Consider the following 15751-nt stretch of genomic DNA (forward strand, 5'->3'; position numbering starts at 1 on the left):
GTTCTTACTGAGCCTCATCATTTGGGGATCTCAAAGCACATGGGAAGCAAGAGGCTCACAAGCTTTCTGCTGAAGTGAGGCGATTGGTGAGGCTCCACAGGTGCAGAAACAGCCTCTTCAAAGCACTCAAGTGACTTTTAAAGGGTGCCAGGCAGGGCCAGGAAAGGCACCTACACACCCCCACCCCTTCCACATAGAATCTCCCTACAGGGTAATCTTGCCTGGCAACAATATTTTGTTTTGTTTGCAATTAGGAATTATATGCCTGGACATTGGCATCCTATCCAAAGAGCAATTGACTCAGCCCCTGCCCCAAATACCGTCCAGTCTTTGCTCTCAGGGACAATTATCCTCTAAAGGCAATTTAGGCGCACAAGATTCTTAGTACAGCTTCTTCATGACTGCCAAGGACCTGCAGTGCAGGATGCGTCTCCTCAGTTAACATCTGTTTTTTTGACCAAATTGCCTCAGTTTCTGCATGGGCCCACAGCTGATATAAAATGCTGAGAAATTATGACTATTTCTGTTGTTTGGGTGTTCAGATTTTTTTTTTTTTTTTTTTTTTAACCTGCAGTTTATTTTAGCATACTGAGCTGGATTTACTTACAGTTGTACCCAAGCAATTATGATGTTAATGACTCGCAACTTACCCCAGTGCAGGAAGGTGCAAAACCAGGGGAGGCGTGTGTGTGGCTCGTGAGGGGAGCTTTGGCATCAGACCAGCAGGAGCAATCAGCATTTGGAGGGAAAAGATGCATGTGCATGTTAGGACACAACATCTGGTCCTAGGGCCACATGTTTGAGTGCTGGCCTGGAGTCTGCTGCCACAAGAGTGTGATGCTGCTTCTGTGCCGTCCTTCTGCGTGCAGCGTGGGCCCCTGTGCAAGGGGGTCTGGGGCAAACAAGGTGTCTGTGTGGGAAGTTTAGGCACGCTGGCCTGGATCTTGAGTCGTTTCTCTCTGTCCAATAAGTCAAGAGGAAAGTAAGCAGGCAAACAAAATCCAATTTTGGAAGGGAACTGGGCATCTAAGATATTTGTCGCTCTTTTTTTTAAATGTCTCTTATGCACTTAAAAGATTAAAGGACGGTGTAAGTGCTTCTTTGCTGCTGTCTGGGCTCTAATTCCAATGCAAACCAGGGAGAAGTCAGTAAGAGTTGGGTGCCTGGAAATTTCCCTCCTTTTGAGGACTTGAGGTGGCAGTTGGAGTAACGCTGGTGTGCCTTTGACAGCAAAGCAGCACTTTGTCACACAACATTCACTGTCTCCTCAGCCCTACAGCCCCGTTCCAAGGAGTTGCTGTTATGGTTGTTTCTGACCGTATTTTACTGCTTTGCTGTTCTGGGTCTCCAGTGTTCCCCAGGATTGTCAAGGCGGATAGGAAGACTTTGAACTAAAAGCAGTAGCAGCAATTTCCTTGGCTTTAGTGGCAGCCTTTGGGGAATCTAACATTGGTTGTTTTGTCTACAGTTAAACTTTGGATCTGATGGCCCTGACTGAGGAATCCAGGTTCAGCTTTGCATCACCTAAGGCAATAAAATGCCTGGCAGGCTTGAAGACTAATTATGGAGATTAAAAGGAGACAATGTGGCTTGCTGCCTTTTCAGGGGGTGCAAGACATGCAATCTCAAAGCAAAACGCCATTTATTGTCAGAGTCTGTCAAGTGAATTTGGAAAGCTTGAATGCAGGGCAGAAAGCGACCAAAGTACAAGGATGGAGAATCTCTTTTCCTTGTCCCTTACTCGATATTATAGAATGAGTTGTTAATTTTTATACTCTTCATTTCCTCACACCTTTGGGCATATTAAGCTTCTTTGTGTAAATTCCCTTTGGATCAAATCTGGGTTACCTGCCAGACCTACTCAGTTTAGATTTGACTCTGTGATGTGTTTGTAGTAGTATGCTGAACTCTGACTCCAGTTTTGCTTCAGCCCTACCTTCTACTCATGCACAGAAATCCTGATATAAGGCGAGCAGGACTGCAGGCTGAATCCATCTGGGCGATGCTGCTGCATGGAAAAGACAAACATGTGCTGCAGGTAGGGGTCAGGCAGCGCTTGGGGGGCAAAAGACAAATTCTAAGTCTGCCAGCATCTTTAAGTGCCATCGCCTCATGCCAATGTTACTGTGCGGTGCAGCCATCCTCACCTGAGTTGCTCTATGTGACCGAACTGTTGAGGAGACCACGTTGTAAGGAAATGGTGCTTCTTCTTTCTGTCTGTCAGCAGCTTGTTCTCCAAACCCACGTCTCCTTCGATGGGAATAAAAGCTGAACACATCGCTGCTGCCGGCCCAGCGCCTCAGCTCTCGGAGGCTGTGGTCACAGTGCTCTCCACAAGATAGCTCCATTTTCTTGGCCAAGTATCTATGTGGGTAACTCCATACTTCCTTGCTAAATTCCTCTTGGAGTTTTATTTTGACTTGCATCTGTTCCTTGTGTGATACAAAGTTTTACTTTGTCTTGACTAGCACTTGCTATAAATGCAGCCCCTCTGCCTCCCCCGTTGTGGTAAAAGCCTGAGTTTGGAAAGTGGGAGCTCCTGGGAAGGTGTTGCAGAATGCTACCTTTTCCCCAGTGCTCTTGATTTTCATCCATTGTCAGGGAAGGGGATGGTGACTAGACTAAATAGGCCCAAAGGAATTTAGAAAATGCAAAAGGAATTAAAAAGCCAATGCTTTCGCAGGTTAAGGGATGAATCTGGGATCCTCTGGGTATCCAGATCTCTGGATATACTGGTGAAATCAAAGAACTGTAAGTTCAAGTGAGTGTTTACAGGCTCCCAAATTAAGTTAATTTATGACACGATTAATATGTTTTTTAAAACGTTTGCTGTACTCAAGTAGTGACAATGCTTTATTTGGTCAGTAAAATTCCATCCTGCCTGCAGTATGCAAAGACCTGAATGTCACAAGGATGTTCTGTGTCTAAGGAAAAATATTAACTCTCATTTTAAACAGATACTCTCAATTCTTCTCCTTTTTTTTTTTTTTTTTTTTTTTTTTAATAGAAACTTAAACCTGTCACTGAAACCACCAATAGGACTTCTCAATTCTCACCAACATTAAGGGCTATTTCTATGTTTTCTGGTTTCCATTCTTCCTCTTTTCCTTTTTTTTTCCCCCTTTTTTTTTCTTTACCCTTTTTCTTCAGCATAACAAGATTGGAAATTAGTGCTGGCTTGAGGCCATGGCTGCATCTATGAGGCCATTTAAAGTTATTGCTCTCTACTCCCTCTGGGCCAGTAGGAAGTTCAGCTGTGATCACAGAGAAGAAAACCACCCTAAAATGCTAGAAATAATAATAATAAAAAAAATCAGAAGAGTATGGAGTTGCTTTTATGCACTCCAAGTTTTGGGTGATAAGAGTTGTGAAAGTAGCTAGAAATATTGAAAAGCAGCTTTTAGTGCTGAGATTGCTCTGTTGAGATTTGTGGTCATGGCCAGGAGGGAGAGTCTGTTCTATTTTGGACTGAGTTTGGGCTTCTGGCTTCTGACTTTTACACAGGTATAATCAGGAATAGTCCTACTGAAGCTGGTGGGGCTCAGCTGCTGTGCAGTTGGAGCAAGGGTAAGTTCTGAGCATCCAGGCAGGTGGGAGAGGGTTTGAAGCTTTGTTCCCATTCTCGTTCTGAATTTTGCAAATCATCTTATGCAGGAACCTGACCTGAAGCAAGTGTATCAGTGTGGCTTGGACTAGGATCTGGGAAGGTGGACGTAAGGTTGGTTTGCATGGGCTACAATTTTAGTGCCAGAACCTGCCGCCTTAGAAAATACCCTCTCTTGCAAACAGAAGACTGTTTGGCTGCAAACAGGGAGCTGAAGATGAACTGGCCTGTATACGTGTTCACACAGATAACTGCTTTGTACGTACAAGTTGATGGCTTCTCAGGCAGTTTGTGCACACATCTGAAATCATCTGCCTTGGTCTAGTGGGGAAGAAAGAAGCACATCCTGGCCTAAATGAGTCAATGGGCACCCCTAAGCCATCAAGCCATCATCCTCTTTTTTTTTTTTTTTTTTTTCGCCTGAACTTGAATGACCTGGTCCTGTGAAATCTATTCCCACAAGCTTTCTTTCCACTTTTGTACAGCAGTAGCTGCTGAGCAGTATCTGGGGTAGTTCCTCTTGGGATATGAGTGGAGTTTTTGTCTTTGCAGATGGAAGAAGTTTTCTAGGAGGGAAAGAAGGGACGCCTCAAGTACATTTACTTTCAGTGAAAAGGTGAAGGAGTTTTCAGAGCCTCTGTATGAAGAGGGAGGGATATTTAATGGATTTAGACATTCTCCCAGCACCAAATACACAACCTATGTCCCAGATCCATGAAATAAGTTGAGGGCAGGGAAACGATGAAACTTTTAAATAAATTAGCACCAGAATGCTTTGGAACCTCCTGATGTTTTCAGACTCATATTAGCTCTGGATTTTTATTCTTTGAAAATTTCAACTTTCCAGGCAACTGTGAAATGATTAAATCCTGGATTTAATTAATTAAATTAAGTCACTGCTGGAGCTACTGTCCTGCTGTCTATTGCCTGCCTGAAAGGGTCTGCAGCTGAAAAGCAGCTCAGGACAATATGCGATGATTTGGTATTCATACATGAAGTTGATGTTCCTCCTTGCCTTACACTCCACCCACCCACCCACCCCCCCTCCAAATTTACAGTCAATAGAGGTGAGGCAAAGAGAATATTACATCATGTCCTTGGTTAGTAGCAAATCTAGGATGCAATACTTTAAGACCTCTTATCCTACAGCTCAATTTAATCCCATACCAATTTCTCAGACTATTTGAAATTAATGCAGACCCTCTCTTCACTGGACAGAGATTTCAGTGTAAATTTTAAAGTTTAGGAGAATTCTTTACATTTCCACCCTTGGGTTTCCCATTTCTCCCATGGTTGTCAGTTGGCAGATCCCATGTAAGAAACTCCTTGCTTTTCTATTTGTCATGAAGGGTTAAAAAATAAATAGCAGCATGTGTTCTGGGGTGCCAAACTTTTTCTTCTGCTCAGTCTCCTTTTGATTTAAAAGCTTTGTTTATCTCTCTGTAAAGTCACTGGCAGGCCATAAAGAGATATATTGCCTTGGTGCAGACAGCACAGACTCTGCTCCTGGGAAAGCAATGGGCTGTGAAGTTGAGGGTGTGTGTGTGTGGGCCTGCTCATAATTCAGGAAGGGTTCTCTTTTGGGAAGCTCCCAACAGACGCTGCCTGCAGCCGCTTGCGGCTCCTGGTAGGAGAAGCGTGCATGTATCCAGGAGGGTTGGTCAGGCTCACTGCTTTTGATGTTCTCATAAAGCCATCACTCCAAAGCCTGGAATTGCAAGACTATTGAACTCAGTCATAACAGAGCGGATAAACTACTCCCGACGGTATTAAATATTATTATTATTATTATTATTATTATTATTATTATTATTATTATTATTATTATTATTATTATTATTATTATTATTATTAATGATGATGATGATGATGATGATAATAATAATAATATTTTTTTAATAGAGAAATAATGTCATGTCGGAGCCCAGTTTGCTCGGGCACTCCCTGTTTAGCCGACATTGAGTAGTGAGATTCAACCTCAGTATCGCTGCTTTGCTTCGCACCCAGCACGGCCCGTTGAACTGTGGGTGCATGCTGCTTTGCAGGAGCTGGGCTCGGTTGTGTGTCTCCCACTGGTATGTTCCCTCTGCACATCCCCAGCTGCTCCCATGGGTGCTTCTGCTAGCACGGGGGAGCAGTGCTTTTCAGTGGGATGGAAGGCAGGGCGTTTTAAAAGAGGTGGAATAGGTGAATTCCATCTGCCTGGCATTTAGATGGCAGAAACTACTTATTTAGTTGAGCAGAGGACGCCAGGGTTTAATCTTCAATGGAACTGACTTGTAATGTCCTTTTTGCTTATTACCAGAGGAGGAATCTACTGAAAAAGAGGGCAGAGCACCAAATGCAGCTGAACAGCTGCCAACAGAAAGGTTATTGATTCCCTGTAAAAGGAGATAGGAAGCTGCCTCTTCCCTCTTTTAACAGCAAGCCATGCTTTGTGGGAATCCCCTTCCTGGAATCACAGATTTCCAAAGATGTGAGTCTCCAGAAAGGAAGCTGGGAAGCAGCAGATCCCTCTCTTGGAGGATTTCCTCCACATGGAGGATTGGCATGAGAATGGCAGATCATTTCAATCCCACTGCCTTTCTCGATACATGAAGTGACACATGGCCAAGAGGAGGCCTCTGAAGATTAATGCTTTCCACAAATTCAGTTTATCTTTGGAAACTCTACCAACATACGCAGAACATGGGCCCTCAGCCTGCCACCTCTGCGGCCCTGGCAGGCTGTGCCCACCCTGCTTGTCCTTGCAGCTGATGCGAAAGGGGTTCCAGACTCACTGTGTCTGCTGCAGCTCTGGGTCACTGGACTGAAAAGGCTGTTCATCACAGCCTCTCTGAAAACTTGTTTGTCTAGGGAGAAATCATTAGTACCTTTTTTACAGTAAGGATAAATCTGAGAATTGCCTGAAAATCTGCAGGAAATTACTTTTCAAGTGACCGATGATATGACCTCTAATTTCCTAATGATCTAGAAAGAGTTCAAGCCCAAGTGCTTGTATATGCAGAATGCCAAATTTGTATATACAAAGCATCATAATTACTGTCATGGAGACTTACAGCGCTTTACAAATCATTAATAATCATAATAATATTTACCATAACTCTTTCTGGCAGATTAATTGCAATTCTCTTTGACCATCTTCGAACTACTTTTCTTACAGCCTCTTTCCCATTGGCATGAAAATGAAGTACGCAAACCATAATTTATTGACATAAAAGGTGGCTTTATTTGCATGTGTTTATTGGAGACAAACCCAGATATTTGCTATTGAAGTGAAAGCATAAGCATCAATGAATCAGCAGATCTTTTAAGACAGTGCTGCATATCTCTCCATTTCAGTATGGCATTACCAGGTGATGTGCTCTTACGTGTTTGTGGCAGGCAGGGGGGATTCTTACCACTCCATTAAGGTATTGTTTGCAGTAGTAAGTACATAGAAGACATACGTAGTCATTTGCATTAGAATCTTTTAGGTCTTTCGTGCTTGTTTTGGGGTGGAATATCCAGAGATGATAAATGTAAAGTTTAGGCTACACTGACTGATGTATAATTGATGGACTGAGGTGATAGAAATTTCTCATTCTTCTAAATACCATCAAGATTATGAGTTTTGGAGAAAGGAAAAAGTAAGAAAATGTTTTCCCATTTCCTCTGCTTTCTTACTCCTCAGTATACAGAGTTTGCAAGAAATTTCAGGTGGCCTAGAAAATAAATATCAGTATGCAATAACATTTTTTACTTGAAATTTTGTATGTTCATATATTTTCTCATATTTCCTTATATGTTTATAAGATAATAATCTTTATATACTATTTTATTGCAGCAGCTTTATGAAGTTTCCTGCCATTTTTTGACAGCATGTACTATTCCTGCCAATGCCATGGGTATTGTTTCTCTTTTATGAATTATTCTATCTAACTTTGGTTTTACCCATTAGTAGAAATCTGATATTAATAAACCTTTATCCTATGGCAGATTCATTAATTTGAAAGGGCAGTTAAATTATTGCTTACACTATTTGACATTGTTCTGTTACTTATTAAAAAAAAACAAAACCAACACAACTCAGGCAGTACTAACAGTTTGTATCTTAGTTTCATGCTTCTCTTTGTTTATTTATCAAAAGCACATTTTGGATCTAAAATGGTCATTCCACTTGCTGTGGTAGCACAGCTGTAGGGTAGAAGAAATCATCTGTTTAATTGTTTACAGGAATACTACCCACTGGTTGATGGTTTAAAAAAGTCTGGCTCTAAGACGTACCAACCACTCGCATCTCTGGTTGAACTCACCGGGAGCTGCGAGCAGCGTGCGTGAGTCGAAGTTGCAAAAACATGTAACCTCATATCAAAATACTGCTTCAAATGTATTATCATAGGATTATAGAATCATAGAATGGTTTGGGTTGGAAGAGATCTTAAAGATTATACAGTAATTTAATAATTTGTCAGACCAACACAAGCTTTAACTGCATTCAGTGTTGCCGCATCAGCCTCCCTGCTGAGATACAACAACCAGGATGTTAGGAAAACTTACACAGTGCGACAGAGAGACATCTCAGACACCCCTAACCTCAGCTCTGTCTCATCAAACTTTCATCTCTGGGAGACAATTACAAAAGCTCATGTGTTTTAATGCAAAATGTTGGACTATTAGTGCCTGCTGACATGGAGAAAAATGGTAATAGTATTTCTCTCCCACCTGCCTGTCCTTCAATTTAATTTTATAGCGGGTGTTCCATAATTTTTTTAAGTTTCCAAAAAAAGACTTGAAGATTTTTTTTCTAAAAGAAAGTGCCAAGCAAGCTAAATGTGGAAGTTGCTGCCAATTCTGCCTTTAATACTTTTAAAACAAATACAGATTTACAGGCATACTCATACCAAGGCTGCGTGCCAAAGGCCATCAGAACTGAATACATGTTTTAGAATATATACCTATAAAGTGGGTCTGATGATTTACATAATTTGATGCCTGGAGACAGAACACATTCACGTTATATTTTTAATCTATTTCTAATTTGTGTGATGTTCCTTGGTCTCATCTGTTGGTTCCCCATGCCGTGTGTCCAGTAATAGATGGCGTGTGTTTGTGTGGGACACAATGGCTCACCTAACAAGGGCTGTTCTGTCTTTGTTCATATATTCTTTGTTTAGTGTAATTCCAGAGAGATAATTACCCATGAACGCGTTCTCCTTTCTCAAGTAAATGAAAGGGTTTCCCATACGGTACATCGTCCTGAGACCACAAGGAGTTTTCTGAGAATCTGCAACCATTCAGGTACCAGAAGACTCCCAGCTTAGCTGTAACCTCTGAGGTCCTTCCTATTTTTGTACCAACACCTATGTCATCAATCCCATTACAGAAAAATTCCTCTAATCTGAAAACCCTGCTGGTGGAAAACCTGTCCTCATCCGATGAAAAGTAAGAGGTACCATGGGGATGTTTTTGTTGTTAGTGAATCAGATCTGGTAGGAGTTGTTTCTTTTTCTTATGCCACACCTCCAGCCCCCTCCACGCCGTCCAGCCAATTGCTTTGGCTGGAACAGCCGCTGGAAGGGTGATGTACAGTAATTGCTTCATTGTGCTGCCTTAAGAGGAAAGGAAAATAGCTATTACTGTGAGCAAGTGTTTCTGGTGTGTGTCCTTCCCCCCACCCCCCACCCCACCCCCACCCCTTGCTGCTGTGTGTTTTGCTTATGAAATATATCCTATGCCAAAACTGGTTTTTTTTGAGACTTTCTGTTGTTCAGGTGAAAGGTTGAGAATGGGCATCTGTTGGTAATGCAGCTGCTGATAAAGGGAGAAAACATTGGTTTAGAGAAATACTCTTCATTTATAAAAAGGGAGTGAAACTATTACTGATTAATTTCCACCCTGATCTCTTTATGGAAGGTAACAAATCAGCATAGTTTTATTCCTGGAAAGCACGCCGAGGCTAGGCTTTATGCCTATGTACTTTCATCTCATCTTCAGTTACATAAAAGTTAATGGAGATTTGACTTTTTAAATTACTGTACTTACTTGTTTACCCATTTGGCTAGAGATGTAAATATGGAATTTAATGGTCAGTCGGTGGCTGAGATCAAGCTCTCTAAATTCAGGGTACTGCCTGCGTTCTTCCATAAGGCTATTCTGAGAAAAACGAATGAAAAAAGCCCAGCTCCAGTAAACTGAGATCAGACCCATTACTGGAGATACCTAGAAATTTATGACTGGAAAAGGTATTTGGTTGTGACCTGATGGTCTCTTGCTGCTAAGGCTCCAAGATTAGGAAGAAGTGATTTCATTGCCATATGAAGGCTGCTGCCCTCATCCCTGGATTTTATTTATTTATTTTTTTTCATTGAGAAGCTGAACATGGTATTCAGGACTTTAGAGGAAAAAAGGCCTTCTGAAATCCACGCAAAACCTTATCACTGCCAGCTCCTCATCTTCAAAGACCCCTGACTAAAGTTCTGTGTGACTATGTCCACTTAATTCCTCACCTAAGAGAAAAAAGTAGAGTTCAGAAGTTCAGGGAACACTGTTGCTAACCACATGCTTGTGGCTGGCTGGGCTGCGGGGTGAAGAGTTAGGTTGAATCACCCAGTGTTTTGGACCTGGTCACAGTCATGTAATGTCTTCTTTCAAGGCAATGAATAGCCAAAAAGGTGGAAGGCTTCACGTGCTGCTGGTGGGACCTGAGCACTCTTGGAAACGTAGCCCTAGGTGTCACCTTGGGAGCTGTTTGATGTGAAGTATCTGGGAGTCTCATCCCAAGTTCTGGGAATGTTTAGCCTAAGATTGTGCATTCACAGCCTTGACAGACTCATATATAATGTGCACAGCATCCCCCTTTCCTCCCAACTTGTGTAACTGTTAATAGTAGTAGTCTCCTATAAAGCTTAAAGTACATAAAGCATTTAAAGCTTGTAACACTTAAGGATTGCTACGGTAGCAGGAGAATCAAGCTAATGAAAGGATTGGGTGGGTGCCCTGAATTAATACAACCATAATCTAATCCATTTTAACTTCTTTTTTGCTGCATGTTAAACCTTTCTCCCTCCTCCAGCAGCACACTTAGGGCCCAATTCACAGGCTCGTGGCAGATGATGGGAAGGTTCCCGCACAGTGGGCTGAGAGGTTTTGAGCAGGAGGCCCTTGGGAAGGGCAGAGCAGCAATCATAGAGACGGCAGAGCTCTTCTTTGGAGGGCAGCAGGAGGTCTAGGAAAGGGGGCTTTGGAATTTGAAGAGCGAGTAGGAGAATTGGAGCCAAGATGTGTAGATAAAGCAGTGAGTTTTGAAAGAGGCTCTCTGCTGTACTTTGAAATTAATTTTTTTTTTCCTTAAAAATTTCCATAGTACAGAGCTTACTTAGACCCAGAGACTGTCTTACAGGCTGCTCCTTGGCATTTTATGATCATTTGGCATTTTACCCTCCCTCCTTTGCCCTTGCCATTACCTGGAGAAATTGTGTTTGGAGAATACTTCTTGTAGTTGTAACTCTAGGTGCAGGAAAAATGTATTTGATTGTGCTGTCTACTTTTGTTCTTTGTTTCATCTCCATCTCCCATCAGTTTTGTTTGTTTCAGCCAAAAAGGAAGGATTATTACGTGCTCTGTAGATCATCCCTTGGAAGCTTGGAGGGTGAGGAGGGAGCTCAGGTCCTACAAGCAGTCAGGGTGAGGAGCTGGAGGGGAAAGCAGTGATTTTGAGAGTGAGCAAGGCATTGTGGATTGTTCTGACAGATTTTGTTGAACTGTGTTACTGCATCACTGAGTCTAAGAAAACATTACAGCACGTGTCCATGTAACAGCCAGTTCACGCTTCTAACCTTTTCACATTCTTCTCAAAAGCTATGTACAACACTGTTTGCTATGTATGTACTTTGACAGCCCTTTCTATCTACTAGAGAGCTATGGAAATTACAACAATAATGATATGATAATCTAATAAAGGACTATCAAATTCTTTTTCTTAAACCTGAATCCCTGCATGCTATGCTAGGGTTTCAGTAGCTTCTGAGTGCTCATAAGCTAAGGGATGGGCCTGTTCTAAGATGTGGAAAATTCAGTGAAAAACAAGGCATTAAAGAAAGTAATAGCTGGACACGATTGAATGAGGAGCACTGTTCTTCATGGACCTGTCCTGAACTCGTGCCCCAGCACAGTTTGAGGACGGGTGTTGTGCTTGGAGTAAACCTAAAACCAAAGCTGAAGCCACTTGCGCTCATTAAAAGAACCCATGGCAGCTTTCACTGTGCTGGATGAGCAACACCTTGCCCTGGTCAGACATTTATTTGAGTGAATCTTTTCTATGTGTTGGTTGCAGCTATTTATAACACCTTATTTAGGAGGTGCTCTCCATCTCTTTCTTTCTTCATTGAGTCCATGAAGGAAGAGTGCATCTAAATTAAGTTTCTTTTCTTACTTGCCTTCTGGAAGTATGTTTTTTTCCCCTCACTAAGTATATAAGAAGTCTGGAGATGCTAGTTGCATAATGTAGGCTAAGATAGGTATCTAAAAGTAAGTGGTGTTTATGTCCCCATTCTCTAAGCATGTCCTGCATCCACATTCAGATAAGATATGCCTCGACCCTTTCTCCTAAATTCCTATGTCATTGAAGCATTTCCAAGGCATCTGCGTACCTATCGTGGTGCCAAGCGCTTCTGTGAATACCCAGATGTGTATGGGGGTAGTAAAATCTATTTTATCTGAAGGGACTTGCAAGCAGCAAAATACTGCCTTGAAGAGAGAAATGTCTGCAAGGATTTGTGCATACTAAAGGATGAGTTAAGTATAAGCAGTTGAGGAAAATCATGGTTGCCCCCCAGGTAATACAGCTAGCAACCACTACTTGTAGATTTAGGGCTGAATTAAAGGTCAGATGAGTGAATGCTGAGTTGTGCTGACCAGAGCTCCTGCTCCCAGCAAGGTGAGATCTGAATGGTGGGTTCTGGGGGGATGGAGGCGTTTCTCTGCAAGGACACTAGAGGCATACAGCTATATGCAGATTCTCCGTTGCCAGGCTCCATCTGCTCCAACCTGGATTCTGCTGTGAGGTGCACATGACAGATAGCTTTGACACCTCTTGGAGGGCTCTGTGTGCTGCCTTGAGTGCTGGTTCTTCTGCTGTTAGCCAACCTGCAGAGCTGTGGTGCTCATATACACGTCTGCCCACTCTGCGGGGCTGAAAGGCAAGTGGTCCAGTCCTTTGGGTCTGGGATGCAAACAGTGAATACCTACAATTAGCATGTGCTTTATTAATAATCCTTTGCATAATCCTACAGGTAATGCAGAGGCCTGACTCGGTGTCTACAGGGGAGAGGAAACCACAGCTCTCAAAAGGGCAGTGTCAGGATTCATGGAATAGTCACCATAAAAATACCGCGTGGTATGGTGAAATACGCCCGTACCAGGCTGAAACCTGCTCATGTTCTTAGAGGAAGAGCCATGTCGTAGAGTCTTCCCTTAAAGTATCTTCAGGCAAAGCAAATGAGATCCTACCCCTGAGGAGCAGCTGCAGGGTCAGGCTTGTACTCTCCAAGCCATTTCAGGATGCATGGCGGAGCAAAGCTGGTCAGCCTGCAAATGTAATTATTTGTTTATTTACACAGAAACTCCCTTCTGTTCCCTGCAGAGCCCTGAAGCCAGAGCTTCATCGGGGAGAGTGCGTGCTGCTTCGGGCAGGAAGCATGGCACGGGGGGCACCTGACCTGGTTGAAAGACAGCTTCTCTGACTCATCAGCTGAAAGCAAAATGAGCTGTATGTATTTAAAGCAAAGCTCTATTTTAAAAATTAATGATCTGCAAGGGAGAGAGGAGAAACTGCTTCTCTGTAATGCAGAAAAAGGCCCTGATGACCGCAGCCTGGGTCCCTTTCCAGATGATGTCATCATCAGTCTAAATAATAAATTTTTAACGATGTGGAAAAAAAAAAAAAGAAAAAAAGAGGAGGAAATAAAAAAAAAAGAGGGGGACTGTTTCAATGAGAAGTAAAAGTAGCTGGTGGCAACAGGGTCTAAGGAAAATATATGGTTGGGTGAGGTTTCTGCCCTGTGTAATTAGATTATCCCAAGTGTAGGAGTGTGCTGCAAAAGGCACATTGAAATGCCAGTAATTGACTGCTCTGTGTCTTCCCCTGCCACATGCCCATGCAGAGTGGAAAGTTGGGGTACTTGGGATATATAAGGCAGAGGGGCATTCTATAAATGGGGTTGCTAATAATAGGCAGTTAAGATTAGAAGGGAAAGTATTGGCTCTCATCAACCCAGACCAGGGGATATTTTCCCCTCATAAATAACAGGCCACAAGAAATCTATTCAAACAGATTTGTGTTTGTTGACAAATGTATGCAGTGTATTACCAATGGAGTGCTCACACTGGCTCTTTAATGCAACTGGAATTACTATCAACACATTCATTTTTAAATGCACTTAGTTTTGTTTCGCAGTACCCCCCCTGGAAATGCGCTGCCCGTTGCTGTGAGCGTGTTGTGCAGGTGAGGAGGGCTCGGGGAGAGCCGGGCAGGCATCAGCGGCGTGGCTTTGCCAGGGGCTGTGGCACCAGCATGGACTGATTGATTTTGTTCTTTCACTTCATGCTGGCTCCCCATCGTGGGGAGTCCTTGGACCTTTTCTGTGAGATTCCAGCCAGAATTTTCACCAAAAAAAACCCCAGCCCAAAACTTACCTAATAGTGGAATTGTGCAGGATGCTAGTATGTATCTGATGTCATTTTAAGCTGACCCAACTTCCAGATCCTGTTCAGGGCTGGAGCTCCAGGGCGCTATGTATTCTTGTAGAGATCACCCTCTCCATGAAGAACTTATGAGCTAAGGAGACAAGACGGCAGCTATTCCGACCTGGCAGGCAAGGGGGCTCAGTTGTCCAAAAGCAACAAAAAATTCATGTCAAAGCTATGGGCCAAAACTACATTTCTTGAATCTCGGTCTTGTGTTTTGCCAGCTAAATGTCTTAACCCAAACCAAAGTTTTCATGGACCTCGGCTATCTGAGCGTCGGGCCCTGAAAGGAAAAGATGTGTGTCATGAGGTTGGGGGGGTTGTAATGGGAGATTTCAGTGGTTTTAATACCCAAATCTGCACTTTCTCTTCAACTGTAAGGGACAGATTTATGTCATGTTTTGTCCTGGGCTGATCCTAATACCCTTGTCGTGAGACAGATTTACTGTAGTTGTCAAGACTGATTTGCTGTAGAAGTCAATACCTCAGCCAGCCAGTGCCTTAAGGAAAAAAGACCTGGGTGTTTAATGCCATAAATATTTCATTCTTGCTCTGCCATACAAACCTTGCATGGCCTTTCAAAAACAACTTACTTCTATTATGCCCCAGTTTCTCATGAGTTAAATGGGGATAACAACACTTCTGAGAGCCAGTGCATAAGGCTGATGAAATAAGGAGACTTCTGAACACGATGGAAAAAAAATGTCTTTTCTCTGCTAGGCCCTATTATCTTGTTTAAATGAATTCTTTCTTTTTTTTGCCGTTTTCATTGCTTCTTAAATAGTCCCTTTAATTTCCTTTCAGTTTTGTTCTGGTACGCAAAGGCACACCTATTAGACACTCTTCAGCTTTGTGGGTAATTTGGTGCCTGTCTTGTGTTGCTGCTGCCGTTCCCTTAGCGAGGGCAAAAGACACCCTGGAAAGTTTGGAGGGTGCCATTCACAGGGCCCGGCAGAGATGCTGAAGTTAGCAAATTTGACATGGGTCTTTCTACAGCTGGCTGGTGGTAATGCAGAGGAAGATGCCAAAACTTCAGTCTTGACTGTCGAGTACTTCTGTCTGCCCTGGGTCTCCTGTGAGAAGCGCGGGTGCTGCTGCACGCACAGCTGGGCTTGCTTTCCTGCTGGCCAGGCAGGAGGGCACCAAGCAGGACTTAGAGCCTCAGGTCACTGAAATGTCCTTTGTATTCCCACGTTTCTTCCACCACTGTGAAGGATATGTGCTTTGGGGTTTATGCTGGCCTAAAGACAATCTCATCTGTCTGAGTCTGCTACAATTTAAAACACAACTGGCGTTTCCCTGCTCTAATATGGACACTTATGGGCTCTTTGTTACTATTAGCTTGCCCAGTTTGCCGTGGGTGGGCAGTTTGTTAAATGCTGGCTCAGCTTGTGTCTTTTTGTTTCGATAGAGCTGGGTGCC

General features: G+C 42.9%; 1 protein-coding gene across 1 annotated transcript in view; it reads left to right on the forward strand.

The window, feature by feature from the left end:
- The window catches only part of PAPPA (pappalysin 1), a 420169-nt gene that overhangs the window by 167530 nt on the left and 236888 nt on the right, over window positions 1-15751 (forward strand). The window lies entirely within an intron of this gene.

This window comes from Falco punctatus (assembly GCF_963210335.1).
Source record: "Falco punctatus genome assembly, chromosome: 9".
Classification (NCBI taxonomy): Eukaryota; Metazoa; Chordata; class Aves; order Falconiformes; family Falconidae; genus Falco; species Falco punctatus.